The 16,903-nt window shown below is 32.8% G+C and overlaps 1 protein-coding gene across 5 annotated transcripts in view; it reads right to left on the bottom strand.

Moving 5' to 3' along the window:
* LOC143199833 (major facilitator superfamily domain-containing protein 12) overlaps window positions 1–16,903 on the bottom strand; it is a 236,859-nt gene that overhangs the window by 15,710 nt on the left and 204,246 nt on the right. Inside the window, exon 1 of one of the 5 annotated variants that reach the window (XM_076409960.1) lies at window positions 7,066–7,221. The exons of the other annotated variants lie outside the window; for them this stretch is intronic. The gene's annotated coding sequence lies outside the window, so the exon portion shown is untranslated. Of the gene's footprint in view, window positions 1–7,065; window positions 7,222–16,903 lie in introns of those variants that run through there. 5 annotated transcript variants of the gene reach the window in all.

Here is a 16,903-nt window from a genome sequence, read left to right as displayed (position 1 = left end):
TCGGATGGGCCGTTAACTCAATAGCTCAAAGGAGAAATTTAAAAGCTTAAGGATGAACCAACAAACTTCTCTTTGCAAGAGCGATCACCGCATAATGGGCTTGATAATTAATATTTAGAGCGGCCAATAGAATGAAGAAACAAAAAATAATCGAGAATATAGAAAAATGTATCCTTCTTATAAGAAGCAAAATTGAATGATAAACAATAATCAAAAAGCTGACCTCTTAACCATACATAAATAATCTGTATTGAAGTTTGAAAAATACTACTATGTAATAGTAAGATCATGATAAACAAGCTTTTGTACTTTTTTTAACTCTTTTGAACTTGTCAGACAAGTCAACAGACAGCTAAGAATCACGATTATATCAAGTATTGTACTCTTTACATCATATAAAAATGAATTCTTTTCAAGTTGGTAAGTACTTCATATTATTATAGATAAAACGTACCGCCATAAGGTCTGTTAAGTTTGCTATAGTTTAGAAATATTTAGCAAAACAGTCAGTTTATTAAAAACATTGTCACTTCTCAATGCTGAAGAACGAGCAAAACCTTAGAAAGATAAAATAATGGATTGTAGTAAATATGGCTACTAAATAAGAGACAATATGTTGTTCTCGCAGGTGACTTTTGGAAATGTGCATGAAGCACCATCATTGGGTATATTTGGCATCAAATCTTACTTATTATGCATTTAAGATTCTTTCCTTTCTTGCAAACTGTAAATAGAATTATTTCTGAACATTCTTTAAAAAATAAAACAACAAATGTCTTTGTAATGGCTGTTACGTTCTCCAGCGGATACTAGAAAAACTGCAAATAATTTCCAGGTTTTCCTTTTGCCGGTTTTAGATACATTAGTTTTTTTCTGGATTATTTATAACTAATATATTCTTTGAGATATGGCCGCATTTCATGTCATTACCCTGACACCCTGCATATTAACAGAAAAATCATTAATATATTTTGGTATATTGTTAGATCATGCATTAAATTATTAAAAACCATTTAGAGAATTAAAATTTTTGTTCATATTTGTAAACTATCGATTTTTATCCATATACCGCATACCACGTCAAAGTGTGCACTGTCGCTGGCTGAAATAAAGAAGGTAAACTTCATTGTGCTTGTCAGGTGCACATTTAAAAATATGAAATTAGCGATAAAATAATAATTCGCATTTTATATTCTACTTTCCATTAGACACATTAAGCTGCACTATTGCTGATAATGTCCAAATTATTCGAAAAAGTCCTATTGTAAAGGATAAAACCAGTCATTGAGGAAAAGTACCTTGTTCCGGTGTATTAATTTGGTTTCAGGAAACAGCGTTTCACTATTGGTTAGGTTCACAAAATCATCAATTGCCACAAGGCAATGTATTGGGATCAGCCCTTTATTCATTGTACACTCGGGACTTATCTAGATTCATTGAAATTATTATTGCTACATTTTGCACTGCAATTGCCTCTCAAACCATTGACCAAATACAAGACTGGAATACAAGTTGGACAGAAAAATGGTGCATCAAAATGAATCAAAATAAGTGTACGTTGATTTCACCAATCAGAATCAAGCACAAGCCACTATATATAAATGAGCAAGTGGTCTCGTATTAAAATACAGCCAAATATATTTGAATAATCCTTAAACTCAGGAGCAAGTATTCGTGATAAAGTACAATCGAATGTACTGGTTATCAGGTGGATACTCAGTTATTTCAAAATCAGTGTAGACTTACTTATTATGTTAATCTCTGGGGTGTAAGTCAGCCAAAGTAATACAAATGTGATAATGTACACTGTAAATGTACAAATGTAATACAATAACTTACATAAGGACCTGACGGTAGAAACTGTTGATATCATGATTATCAAAAACTATGGCAAAATTCATGAACAGAGGCTCATTCAGCCCATCACAGTTGATTTTCTCCAACTCCTAGATAATGATGGTTTAGTCATAAGATTCAAGAAAGTAAAGCCATTTGATCTAGTTTTGTGAAGTTATAAGCAAAAATTAAGTGTACTTTAAAAAGTGACCTAGACGATAAGCCCAAAGTGTGTATCTTAGAATAGTTACTTTGTAACTTTAAAATAGCAAATTAGGATAACACAACTAGCTTATCACAAATGTATACATTATGTTATATCCATGACATGTTATGAGTATCCCAAAATTATATGTAAGAATTTGACAGGTTTAGTTTTGTTTGCATATATTATACATTGACTTCAAGTAATTGTGATCTATTAAAGAACTAATTTTGATTACCAATACGATATTAGACGAACAAAAAATACCTCAATCAATGCTCTTGTTTCAGGAGCTGTGGAACATTTGATATCGTTTCGTGAACCCGTATAATCTTCATATTAATATAATCCAATTTAGGCTGTTATGGCGCGACACGGACTGCCAGTGGTAGTTGCTTGGTGCCCAGTCTTATTTTCGACGAAGATTTTGATTAACAAAGTTAACAATGTGAAAATGTTTCATGACGTATGATGATTTTTCCCAAAGAATCAGAATCAATTTGTTAATGCCCAATAATCCATTCAATGTATACACTTCGCTATGCAGGCTCATTAGATTTCATTCTTTATGCATGAAAACATGAAGCAGATCTTTGGTGAATAGATGAAGTAGAAAAGCTTTTATATTACCAATATCTCATGGCAAACAAGCCGAAAAGAAACAAAATTAGGTATTATTTTGAGACACCCTTTATAAAGTATATATTATCACGATCCAAACTATGAATTTAGTAGGAAAAAAGTTATATTAGTTGATATCAAATGATTTTTATTTATAACGATTGCGTTATAAAACACTATATTCAGAATACATGAACAATATCGCAATATCTAATTGAAATGAAACATTTCGTAAAGTTTCGACGTAGATGATGATATTTATATTGTTAAGTGTGCCATGTCATAAAGAGTGTGCGAAAACAAAATACAGATGTAATCAATAACTTTCCGCTTGTTTAACAATAAGTTCGTCAAGTATTATTACAATATTACTATAGTATTATAAAAATTGCTGTTAGAATTAAAATAATATATTTTTAGAGTTAAAAATATGTAGTATCAAAAAAATTTGACCATAAGTCGAAATCTGAATTTATTAGCAATATATATTCTTATATATACTTATTAAAAATTAATGCTTATTAATGTATAAACTTGTTATACGTTAATTATATCTTACGCAAGGTTTGTCGGTCTCTCTTAATTAGGGATATTACATTAACAGTAATCATAGAGGATATATCAAACATTATAAAATGACTACCAAATCAAAACTATATAGTGGATTTGCAGTTTTTGATCTAGTATTAAACGATCTGCAGTTAAAAGAACTTGTGAAGCATCATCACATCCTATAAATACAGTAAATTATTAAGAACGAATAATTCTTGATGATCCTTTAAGTAACCAAATTGTCAAAGCTCATTATTCGAATATTTTCATGATGTAATATATAGTTTTTAGCCGAGATGAATTTACTTTTAGAAGTTCTCCGACAACAAAACCTTATCTGAACGTTTTGTGCGTTGCTGTGATGTAAACCTTTTCGATGAGGCCATGTACTATCACAGAATGATACCAATTAACACTATCCTGAAAAATAAAGTGCAATCCTCCCCCAATTTGTATTTGTATGCTTTAGGTATCGTTATATAGCAACGAAAAACGACTAATTAACAAATTATGTTTTATATGGAGTTAGGAATTCTGTTAAATATTCACACCAATAAATTGAAATCAAAATTGTATCGAAAATATTTTAGAATTTAGGAGAGAAGTTGAAAATCCACATTAATAAAATTTTATTAGGTCTCCCTCGAAGTTTTCGAATTATCCGTTTTTTAACTTTTTATATGCCCCGAAAGTTCCCAATTTTTAGGGATATCGATGATAATGCCTGTTTATTTTAAATTCAATCCGTAGTAATAAATAGCTACAGTTTTTCCTTCTATAAAATTAGATATGTGTAGAAAACAAATGGGCGACTTTCTAGAAATATTAACCATTGGGATTTGTCCTGAAATAATTATGAAAAAAAAATTTAAAAATAGCGATTACGTTTGCTTGCGTTGCTCTATAATTATAAATAAAAAACATTTATAATGTGTACTTATTATTTTATTGCATGTATTTGCATGTATTTAATGTAATTTTTTAAAGAGTTTTTACATCATTCTGCGATTATAGCAATGCCATGCCAAAAGAACGATATTAGTTTGGGAACGATGTAATCATCGATTCATCTGCGCACTTTCGCATGAGCATTTTGAAACCGTATGCTAGCCAAACCGTACAGAATGTATCCTTCACAACCCTTGTAACGTATGACCGAGCTTTGTCAGGGTCCGAAAATTACATTACGCTTATTATTCGTTATTTTAATAGCTCATAACGCCCTCTATCTTGCTGATAACAGGTGGGGCAAAAGTTCCGCTACCATTTTGATTGCTCGACGTCTTGGTTATGTGACGTTTACATCAGTTTCGCTTTAACCATTGAGCTGAGTAGACGTCCAAATTTTATTAGGGTTAAATATACGGTACAAGAACGAATAAAAATAGTGACAAGATTTATTGAAAATAATCCTTCCATTATTGCCAATCAGCGGATATTGCATCAATATATCCTAATCGTCCAGTGCCTCACAAAACTACAATTTAACGTTTACATGCGAATTTTCGACAATACGTTACGAGAGCAGACAGGCCTCGTAACGTTGCAAATATGGCTCTGGTGGGTGATAGTGTTGCAGAGTCTCCAGAAACATCAATTCGGAGACGTGGTTCCCAGTTACACATTTCTGCATGCCGTTTAAGGCTTGCATTTTGAAAATGTTCCCCGTACAAAATTTAATTAGTCCAAAAATTGCTACCGAGAGATCTTGATCAACGAGTTCAGTACAGTAACGCAATCCTAAGGCTGTGATTGAAGATTTTTCGTCTAAATTGATAATGAGCGATGAGGTTATTTTATTCTCAGTGGCTACGTCAATAAAAAAAAAACAGTCGGTTTTGGGGAACACAGAATCCTCAATTAATCATCATTGTATCCATTAAAAACAACTGTATGGTGTGTTATTCGTGCTTAAAAAGGCCATTGGTTCCTATTTTCTTGAAAATAACCAAGGTGTTGCTGTTACTGTTACTGCTGAACGGTACCAAGACATGATTCAAAATTTTCTTGTGCCCGACATAGGATAAGAGCAAGGACTAGAAGACATGTAGTTTCGGCAAGATGGGGCCATAGCCGACGCAGCTCGTTCAACAATTCAATTATTGAATTACATTTTTTCACGAAGGCTAATTTTGCGAAGTGGCGATTTACAATGGCCAGCCAGATCTCCAGATTTTACAGCACCAGACTTTTTCTTATGGCGTTTTTTAAAATCAACAGTTAATGTGAATAAGCCCCGTGATTCAATGCCTTAAGGAGAATACTCGTCACAAAATTGAAGAAATTCAGCCTCAGATGTTGCAGCATGTCATGAAAAATGCTTTAAAAAAAGCCGAAAGTTGCATAGCGAATCGCGGTTATAGCCGATATAATTTTTAACTCATAACGAAAAAAAAAATGTAAAAACGAAGTAAACTTTTTATGAAATCCAAATTTACTTATCTCTCCTTTGAGCAAAATTATAATCAAAATATCAAATTAATATCAAAATGGTAGGCTTTTGCCCCACGTTGTACTATCACATACCCAGTGAAACCATATGGTCATTATTATTCCGTTTCGTGTCGATGTGGATGACTTTTCTGGACTAATTTATTATTTTGTGCGCTTGAAAATATCGTTGTAGCTGCTTTGCAATAAATAAAATAGCGATGTTTAAATGGTTCGAAATGGTAAAAGTGTGGTAGCTGGTTTGCGTCTCCCTCAGCGTATATAAACACCTGGAAATAGTTGATTTATTAATTATTAAGGTGTGCGAAAATTCCTTGAGAGTTGAGCTGGATTTTCCTCCAATATGTTTTATAATTGTTTTTTTTGTGATTTTTTGGGTCACCGAACCGTTTTTTACCACTGATATCAATGTTGCAATTTTTAATTCGTTGAAACCAAATCCGACAGTTGGGATGTGACGTAGTTGCATCACCATACGTTTTTAAAAATATTTGATAGACTTCGGCAGCTTATTTCTTCTAATAAATTATCTGTATACACTAAATACGTCCACAAAATTAAACACAAAACTGATATTTATAGAATAGAACAGTAGAGGTTAGTAGAGACTTATCAAAATGGAACAATGTTTTATCAGTAGATGTAGCTGATCAATACATATGCACTTACCTAATATTTTATGTGTACTTAGTCTTCTTGTGCCGCAATTACAGTTGCAAATATAATAGATATATCATGTAAAATAATCGAAAAGGATACAATAATAGTCTCCTTCTTCTTGTTAATAATTGAAACAATTTTATTTAAAATAATTTAGAATTATAAAATTGAATTTAAAAAAAAATTATATAACAAAGTATAGAAACAGCTTTTATATCAACATAATATTTCTTCTGGAATTTAACCAAACCATTATGTTGATTTTATAAAAAAACTAACAGTGAAATTACAAAAAGCCTTTTACTATCATTCCAAAAATATCTAAAGAATTTCATCTCTTGATGTCGATTTTATTTAAAAAGAATTTGTAATTAATCATTTTGAATTAAGATAAACATGAATAAAAATTTATTAAATTCCATAAAAACACATACGAATATGAATCATCTCTATATAATTTGAGGAAAATTATAAAATATCGTTAATGAAACATTTGAAAAAATAATATTTGAAAATTATAGATGTTATAAGGCTCCTAAGTATTTATATAAACTAACTATGGCTTTCTAATTACATTTAAACAATCTCACTCAATTTTATCTTATTATTTATCCCTTCATTTGTAGTAAATCTAACACACTCATACACTATTTTGATATCTGTCTACATTAGTTGACAAATTTAACCGAGTTGATAATCGGAAGGATACACTAACTGACAACCTGCCAAATTTTATTTACCTGACATTTAACTTTAGACGAAAACGACGGAAAATTGATTTTCAATGTCGATTTATCTCGAAACTCACTGCAACTTGACCGCGTTATATCGGAATCAATACCACACTGAAGGTTTGTACTTCAGATCGTTCGACAAACTATTAAGAAAGCACAGTATCAATTATTCGATAAATCGTCATTTAATTCCAGTTGCCGAGCATGATCTGCATATCTTGATCAGTAAAATCGAGAGCCGAATTGATACAGCCACTCGAGTGCCCAACATACATAGGAACGCAGGAAAAAATAAGATTAAATCCGGTAAAACATTCATACTTATGTGACGTATTAATATGGTTGTTTATTTATTAAGTTTACAAATAAGTATCTTACTTTAAAAAAAAATAGGATGGCATTAGCAATCAATAACATAACAATTGCTAATTTAAAATAACATGTTCTAAGATTGGACATCTCCCAACATAATAAGTGTAAGTGAAATTTGAGTTGAATGAGTAAGTCATTTGTCAGAATATTTTAATTTACTTAATTAGTTTTTCATGCACATGTTAATCATCATTATCATCAATCCATAGCCGGCATTGGGGTGAGAAGATACTTGCAATAAACTGCAGTTAACTTCGCTAAACTTCACTACACTAAATATAGCCGCTGTTGATGACTGATCGTTAATATTCTGGTTGATTTGTCATATTGATTCTTTTGTTTTTTGGAGCTGCATGTTGGGGTTTTAATCCAAATGACCAATTTTCAAAGAAAAAGACACATAAGCGAATTAGTTTGTAGGACAAGAGTATATGAAACATTTTTGGTGATTCTTGATCTTAATATTTCCTCTCTTCCACAAATACTATCTTGAAGGAGCAAGTTCCGAATATTAGTTCAGTCACTTTTCTCAAACTAAAGCCATTTCAAATTAAACAAATTGTTTCTAATAGTGAAGGAAGGTTTACATATTGCGAATTTGACATTTAGGACAGAAAATATAACTAAATGCCATGTTGTGAGATTTATAGATTTTGTCAAAAAAAATAGTGTTTCATTAATTGATAGTTTGAGTTTTGATTGTTAGGATTTTGGTCACGAATTCGCAATAAGAGCCTTGTCAATTGACGAACTGTCGTGCCTAAAACAAGTTTGATGGTTGTTTACATTGATATTTGAGATTGTTAGCAATCATTATTGCTGCTTAAGGTACACGTAAACACTTTGTACCTGCTACTTCTTGAAAATAAACTAACAAACTTAATTGAAAGGTCCCCGGCCTACCATAGTAAAACACATTTTTTGCCAAAATTAGTTCTTTTTATTCAACATAATTCCCTTCAAGGGTGATACACTGGTTATAGCGACCCTCTAACTTCTCGATACCATTAATGTATTACGATTTGTCCCTTGCTTCAAAAGAGACCTCAGTTTCGTCGACTACCTATTCATTCGGCGAAAATTTCTTCCCAGCTAGCATTCTTTTGAGATCTGATAACAGAAAATAGTCGCTGGGGGGAGATTTGAAGGTTACGGCTGATGAAGCAATTCGAAGCCAAATTCATGGAATTTTGTAATCGTATTCACTCACTTATAACACGGTGCATTATCTTGGTGAAACAGCGCTTTCTTTTTATTCAACTGTGGCCGTTTTTCGCCGATTTTGTCCTTCAAATGGTCTACTAACGTTATGTAACATTCGCTGTTGAGGATCCTTCTTTTTCAAGGTAGCCAATGAAAATTATTATATGCACATCTCAAAATATAGACGCCATAACCTTACCAGCCGACTGTAGCGTTTTCCCACGCTTTGGAGCGGGTTCATCATGTACAATCAACTCGGATGACTGTTAATTAGACTTCGGAGTGAAATAATGGAGCCATGTTTCATCCATTAGCTCCAAAAACTAGGGCTTATTACACTCGATCATCTTCAAATACTGCTCCGGATCATCAATTCGTCGTTGCTTTGGCCAAAACTGAGCAAGCGCGGTACCATCTTTAGAGAGAGCTTTCTCACACTCAAATATTCGTGAATGATATGACGTACACCTTCAGTTGATATATTTAAAGCGTTTGCTATTTCGGTCAGTTTCAATTTACGGTCATTCAAAGTCATTGTGTGGATTTTTTAAATGTTTTTGTCGGTAACAACCCCTTTTGAGCGTCCACTGCGTTCACCGTCTTCGATGCTTATTTCACCAAGTCTAAACATGGCATACCTATCCTTAATGGTCGATTTTCCTGGGGCAGTGTCCGGAAACTTGGCATCAAGTCAAGTTTTTGGTTCAACTGTGTTTTTCCCCTCAAAAAACAACATTTTATCAACGCGCGAAGTTCCTTTTTATCAATTTTTTTCACAATAATACAAGTTGTTTCACTCAAAATGCTATAATTCACAAAGTAGTGATCCGACAGCTTTTGAATTTATACACGCATCTTTTGAGGGTTAGGGCTAACTTGAAAACATGTTTATGTTTATGTTTATGGATTCAATTCTACTAGCACCATCTATGTGTCAGGCTGGGAACTTTTCAATTGACCTGTTACATTTCAATAGAAAGCAAAGCCATTGTAAAAATAATTAAGTAAGTAAATTAAGTCTTGTACATGCACAGCTTTATGATTCATGTTTAATCGACATTCTTTAGTTCTTTGAGCAGTTTTTCAATCCGTCGTTAATTAGTTCCCATTTTATTTTCCATTAGATATTGGAGCCTCGTTTCCTCCAACAAATAACTTTAATTTATCGCGTTAAATTCCCCGTCGCGCACCACCAACGAAACGAAAAGCGAAACCGTGTCATCGACAGTCGACGACGTCTCGCTAACAAGAATATTCGCGAGGATCGAGCAAAAGGTACTTCCACTCTCGAGCCGTACACTCGCCCCTTACTGTTCCCCTTTCCACCTTTCGCGTTTGCGACATTTTCGAGGAAAATTGCATTTTCTGGTTCCTGCATTCAACAGTTTAGTTCAGCATTTCATAATCCCCCAGTAAGTTACCATCAGTTTTATTTTAATAGCGATGGCAATTTGAATCTGAAACAATTGCATGAGAAATTGCTACATTATTAGTAAAACCTCAAACTTGTTAAAAACAATGTTAATGTAAATTTATTAAAAATTTGTGCGAAAATCTGGCCAGAGGCCAATAAGCATTTTTTATGATTATGTTATATACATGAAAATAAAAAAATCTTTTCATAAAATAATCTGCTATATAAACTATTATCTTAATCACTCGTTATGGGTTCTAAAGAGATATCACGCTGTATTACTCATTAGAGACATATTACGGGACATAGACAATGCCAAGCATCACTTTGCTGTGGAGCCTTTATATGATGGCCATATTAGAATTGTTAACAGTATAACATAATTAGATTCTTCATAACCAAATATGCAAAGTAAGTTGATTCATATAGCAATGCCTTGCTACCTAATGATAAGTGACACTTATGCCCGATAATCCAATATAAAAACCATTTGATATAGTTTCAATCCAAGTTGTTTCCGTTTAGTCACTATGTGTTTCTTCCAGGTTAAGCATCGGTCTAGACGCTTGCCAAGATATTTGGCATCCTACGATTGGGGAGGTTGACAGTTATCAATATTCACTGGTGGGTATGTTCTTCTGCGCAAAGTGAATGTTACATGGGTAGGCTGTGTTTAATTTGCTTTAATACGTCATGTTTTTAGCCAGAAGTGTACTTTATCAAGGGGTTTTAAGGTCATTTGATGTTATTATTGGATCTTTGTAAGATGCTAAGATGGCTACTTATCCCCATGTTGTCATAATAGTTATTTTTATGGTTGATGGATTAGCTTTATGTATAAAATTCAGTATCGTATCCAATAAACTGCCTTGGAAAACTTCAATGTATTAATATTTCAATATATTGGGTGTAATTCAATCGATTCATGGTCTTGTTTATAGTGAAATGTGCCTATGAGATAAGACTTTTAACTGAAAACGTAAGTGAAGAAGGAGTTTATTTCATTTAACTTGCAATTCTGGGTGTCACACATTAGATAAAGCCTGATATGTGTCCAAGAATGGAGTTGAAGAATATATTTTAGAATTAAAGTCCAGTCTCATGCTATATATTATTAAGCTCCTTTATGTATAAGTTCTCAATAACTTTTCAGTGACTTATAGGGTTGAATACGGGGATATCTTTTGGTGTTTTTCCTGAATCTAGGAAAATAGTTAATAGTTAGGCATTACTTTAACCATACATGTTAATAATTTTACATCTTTCCCTGGGTTGACAATTTTATTTTCTATATTTTTAGATATCCCAGACTTCAAGATTTTAAACACAATTTTTATTTGATTAAAAAAATGTCAGCCTTCTCTTTACAGCTCTAGCCCAGTTATATTTTTTTTAGTAGGCTAGCTAAGCTGCTTTATGTTATGAGCTTTTTATTGTTTTCGACAGTTAATAAACTATAGTTTCAGTTGGCGTCAGATTTTCCTAGTATTTTTGAATTATTTAGTTTTGTTTATTTTGGATCAACTTTTTCCGCTCGCTTTTTTATATTTTCTATTTTTTATACAGTTCTTTTTTATCTATTTCTATTTTTTCTAGATTGGACATAAATGCACTGGCGCTACTAGAATTAAGTCCACATGTTTTTAGTTATCCCTAACCCTTAAAAGATACGTGTAGAAATTTGACAGCTATCGGATCATTAGTTTGTGAATTATAGCATTTTGAATGAAGCAACTTTTGTTATTATGAAGAAAATGGAAAAAAGGAGTTTCGCATAATGATAAAATATTGCTTTTTGAAGGGGAAAATGTAGTTGAAGCAAAAGCTTGGCTTGATTCCGAGTTTTCGGACATTTCCCCAGGAAAATCAACCATCAAGGATTAGTATGCTAAATTTAGACGTGGTGAAATGAGCATGTGGTGTACGCATTACCGCATGAACGCGTCCAAAAGAGGTTGTTGCCGACGAAAACATTTAAAAAATTCACACAATGATTTTGAATGACCGTATATTGAAATTAAATAATATAGCAGATATTCCAAACATATTAACTGGACGTGTACATCATATCATTCATGAATATTTCGATATGAGAGAGCTCTGTGCATAGTGAGTGCCGCGCGAGCTCACTTTTGACCGAAAATAACTACGAGTTGATGATTCTGAGCAGTGTTTGAATATGATCAAGTGTAATAAATCCGACCTTTTGCGTCGATATATGCTAATAGATGAAACATGGCTCTATCAGTTCACTCTGAAGTCCAATTGGCAGTTATCCGAGTGGATTGCACACGAGGAAGCTGCTTCAAAGCAAGGGAAAACGCAAGAGTCGACTGGCAAGGTTATGGCGTGTACATTTTGGCATGCGCATGGAATAATTTTCATTGACTACCCTGAAAAAGAAAGGACCGTCAACAGCGACTATAGCGTTATTAGACTAGAAAGACCAAATCGCCGAAAAACGGCCACATTTGAAGAAAATGAAAGCGCTGCTTCATCAAAGTTATGCACCGTGTCACAAGTCAGTGAAAACCATAGCAAAAATCCATGAATTGGCTTCGATTTACTTCCTCATCCACCGTATTCTCCAGATGTGGCCCCCAGCGACCATTTCCTGTTCTCGATCGCCGAAATTGAGGCCTGAGCAAAGGACAAGTCGTAATGCAAAAATGGTATCGAGAAGTTTGAGAGTCGCTATAATCAGTGTATCGTTGTTGAAGTCAATTTTGTTGAATAAAAAAAACTAATTTTGCCAAAAAATTTGTTTTACTATGCTAGACCAGGGACTTTTCAATTGATCTGTGATGATTAATGTTTAATCGGCATTATTATTTAATTGGGTAGTAGGTAAAAACACCATATTTAATATTATTTTTAATTTATTAATTATTGATAATTAATTTATTTTTATATTTAATTAATTTATTAAAATGGATTTTGGAATGTCATATGTAAATACCTTAAAAGATTCCAGACAAGTCTGTCTAAGTTGATTGATGCAGGAAAACCGTTAGTCAATAGAGGTTTAAATTATTTAATTAAAATAAATCAAATATGCCAAAGAAGTTTTCTCAATATCTAATATTCCACTGATAAAATAATTGTAATAATTATTATAAGAAACTCTAAATACATGCTGTTGAATCTAGCGGTATCAATGTGTCATTTTATTCTAGAAAAATAAATCAATTAAAAAGGCAGATGAAGAGTTTCCAATATTTAAATTATATTATAGATATTTGCATTATTTTTGAGACTACAACCATTAGCAAAATATATATCAAAATTGTTTTAAGTATAATAGTTAATAAAAACTTTGAAATTATTATAATGGTGTATCGAATTTAGTATTATTGAGTTATTCAGTGTATACAAACGTTAGTTATGTGGTGCTCTACATTGTCTTTCCGATATGAATTGCTTTTCATAATTGGTTTAAAAAAATCTGCTGCCGAAACCCAACGAATTAAAGAAACTTACACTACCTAATCCTGACCTAGCTATGTCGATTTTTAACACTAACAAAAAAGGCTTGGAGGACCAAAAGAGTTTGAAGGTAATTGCATAGCTTAATAAATGAATACACAGTACAATTTCTCAAACAAGATTCAGTCAGCTTAGTTATTGATAAATCGACAGTTTTCAGACATTGCGCTTCATTGCCAAAGAGCCTAAAGGAGGGAGGAGGAATACTACGAGATTTGACTGAAAATTTAATTTTCGTTACTGCTTTCCAGGTAAGAAAAGGAGAGTTTTATGTAACGTCTGTGAATGGTGATTAAAAGCAGATCTTCTACCGCAACTCCAAGAGCAATATTTAAGTGTTGAATGAATGAAGTCTTGCAGTAAATATATAGGACCAGCGAGGTGTAGTATTACGATGTAGTAGTACGAAACGCAATGAAACCATTACTGCAGATCTACTGGCGATAGTTGATCAAATTGGAAAATGTATTATTGCAAGAAATCCAGAAATAGCGAGTAAAAATCTAAAGTTGTCTTCTTGTATGACGACTCTCAGTCATATATTGCCAAAGTTTTAAACAAGCATTGTTCCAGGTGGTTCTACTGTATTTAACGTGCAAGCCAGATATAGCACCATGTGTTTACGACTTGTTCAGATTAATGTAACATGGTTGGCACACGGTTTCGAAATAGTGAAGAATTACGAAAATTGATCAATCACTGGATCGCTGTCAAACCAATATTATTTTTTTAATATGGTGTCACCATGCTCCCAGAAAAAGAAGTGGAAACTCTTAATTAATATATATTACATGGTTTTCAGTTTTCCTCAATATCTGCCTTGTGTTAGAAAAAAATGGCCAGAATATATACAAGCTCTCCAAGCAGAATATAACGAACAATGCTCATATTATATAGAACAAAACGAAAGAAAATATAATTAAAATATAAATTTTATTCTATTAAAATATCAATCCCTGTAAAGGCTCATAATATTTATTATTAAATTTCAATATTTCATTCATTATTTCGGTTAATACCGTCGTAATTGCATTAAAAGTAATAATAATTGAAAATTTAATTTATCGGCCGTAAACTATAAAATTTTATTCGGATGTCGTAAATTTCATTGCGCGGTAATTACAATATGATACATAATCTTTTCGCCAGAAACGCTTCGAGAAGATTGATATCGGAAAGCTATAAAATAAAAGTCCACAGAACATGGAGAGGACAGAAACGTTACGATTGTTGAGACATAAAATCTGGTGTACACTCGACAACAATAAAACGGCAACTTATAACCATAAAGTATGTTTAGGATTCGTATCGATAAATAAATGGGGGAGTTAATTTTATAACCATTGAACACTCATACAAAGGCCTCAATAATTTATTTATAATACAATTTTATATATTAATACGCCAAGCCTAAATTATATACTTTTTAAGAACATAATGCACAGAAAGCAGTGTGAGTATACTATTAGATTCTATTGATAGTGCTGGGGATAGACAAAATAATATAAGCACCAGACATATAGTTTTTATACAAGTTTTTTTATATGCTATGTGTGATTGCTTGGGAAGTGGTAAATTAGCCATGTGTAGGGCTGGGCTAGTGTAGCAACTTGCGGGACTGGACAGATTTGTTTCCGAGAGGAGACGGCATCGCCACCGGTATAGATCGGTTTCCCTCCAGTTCAGATTTTTGTTTTGAAGCACCCTTTTGTCTTCCACGTTTTTCTATTGTAATGTCAAATATCTTTTAATAGTTTGAATGAGTCATTTAAAAACTATATGTTTTAAGGAATTTATTTACGAATAACGAAATTATTTCTTGAAATATCATATCAAGTGGTGAAGCTCAATTTCATCTTATTCGTTCCTTAAAGGTTAACTCTTTCTACGGTGCTCCATATGATTGGCGGATGATTGGAACTATTACTAATACTTGACATCGCATGACGATAACTAAATTATATGTAATTGATGTCGACTATATAGTGTTTGGACAAGACAGCCTCATATATATTAACATACGATATGATCGTTTACTCTTTCAATCAAACGTTTGTTCGGTTAAGTTAAATATTTGCACTAGTGTGTAGATGGAGGAGATGGTGAAATAGTCATGTAAAACTTACATAAAAAGGTACCGATTTATTACAACGGCTGGACCGATTTGGATAATTTTGGTATTGAATTATTTGTGGAAGTCCAGGGGAGGTTTAAAAGGTAAACAAATATGAAAATGCTCGAAATTAAATCAAAAGAACAATTTTATTTTTTCTTTGATGTATCCCCCGTATTCTTATTTATTCTCAGGAGGTAAAAAATAAACTTAATTTTAGCTAACTACAGTTGTTAACTATCAGATTACTTTTATGTAGGTTAACCACAGTTGTTAACTATATATCATATTATTTTTATATAGATTGATAAATCTTAAGTTATGTCACAAATTAAATTTCTAACCGCTACCATAATATTTGACATTTGAAAACCTACTAATATGTCGATCCGTCTTCTAGGTCGATCGATACCTCAGACAAAGTGTGCACCCTTCTATCTTTTTGAGTGACGATTACCGCTACGTGCGCGAGAACTTTCTTAACTTCGCTGATCCTTTGTTATAGTGACTTTTCAAATTATGTGCTCTTTTTTCACTTTGATTAATTACAATTTACTTTACTGCTAAGTGCGCGAGAATTTTTCTCACTTTGATTAATTACAATCATCGGCTCATCGGCATACTAAAAGCCGAGAAGAAGACGACCTGACTTAGGTCGTCGCAGTCAATCAAATGTGCGAAGAGTTACCTCACGTGCTAACCGCACTGATGACCAGAGAGAGACAGATCAAGAAAATAGTCGTATTGCTATGTCAGAATTGCATTCTTTAGATAGTGACAATGATGTAGATAGGCCTAGAATGCAAAGAGTTCGTGCAAGTCAAACACAACAACAGCGAGCACGACATAATGAAAATCAGCGATTCCGCAAACACAGTGATCCTGTGATTCTGGAACGGGCTGCAATCCACTATGATGGCGTAATAGATTATTGTACCGACAAATCGGTAACAATTGGGGAAATAACAATAATTTGTAAGTATTCCAAGGCGTTAAAATACAGTGGTGAATTTACTGGATTATGTTGTGCTGGAGGCAAAGTAATATTGCCACAATTGGTCCCACCACCAGATTCTTTACGCTCTTTACTTTCCGGGATTGGAAATGATTCTAAGCCCTTTTTGGCCAACATTCAGAAATATAACAGTTCTTTCCAGATAACATCATTTGGAGCTACACATATTATACAGGACAATTTCATGCCCACTTGCAAAGTACATCATAACATTTTATCTTATTTAGTAAGTATCTTCATA

The sequence above is a fragment of the Rhynchophorus ferrugineus genome, unplaced genomic scaffold (assembly GCF_030347505.1).
Source record: "Rhynchophorus ferrugineus isolate W39M unplaced genomic scaffold, kcgeb_rfMv2 rfM1, whole genome shotgun sequence".
In the NCBI taxonomy this organism is placed as follows: Eukaryota; Metazoa; Arthropoda; class Insecta; order Coleoptera; family Curculionidae; genus Rhynchophorus; species Rhynchophorus ferrugineus.
The sequence above is the reverse complement of the archived record's forward strand: the minus strand, read 5'-3'. Positions and strand labels throughout refer to the sequence as shown.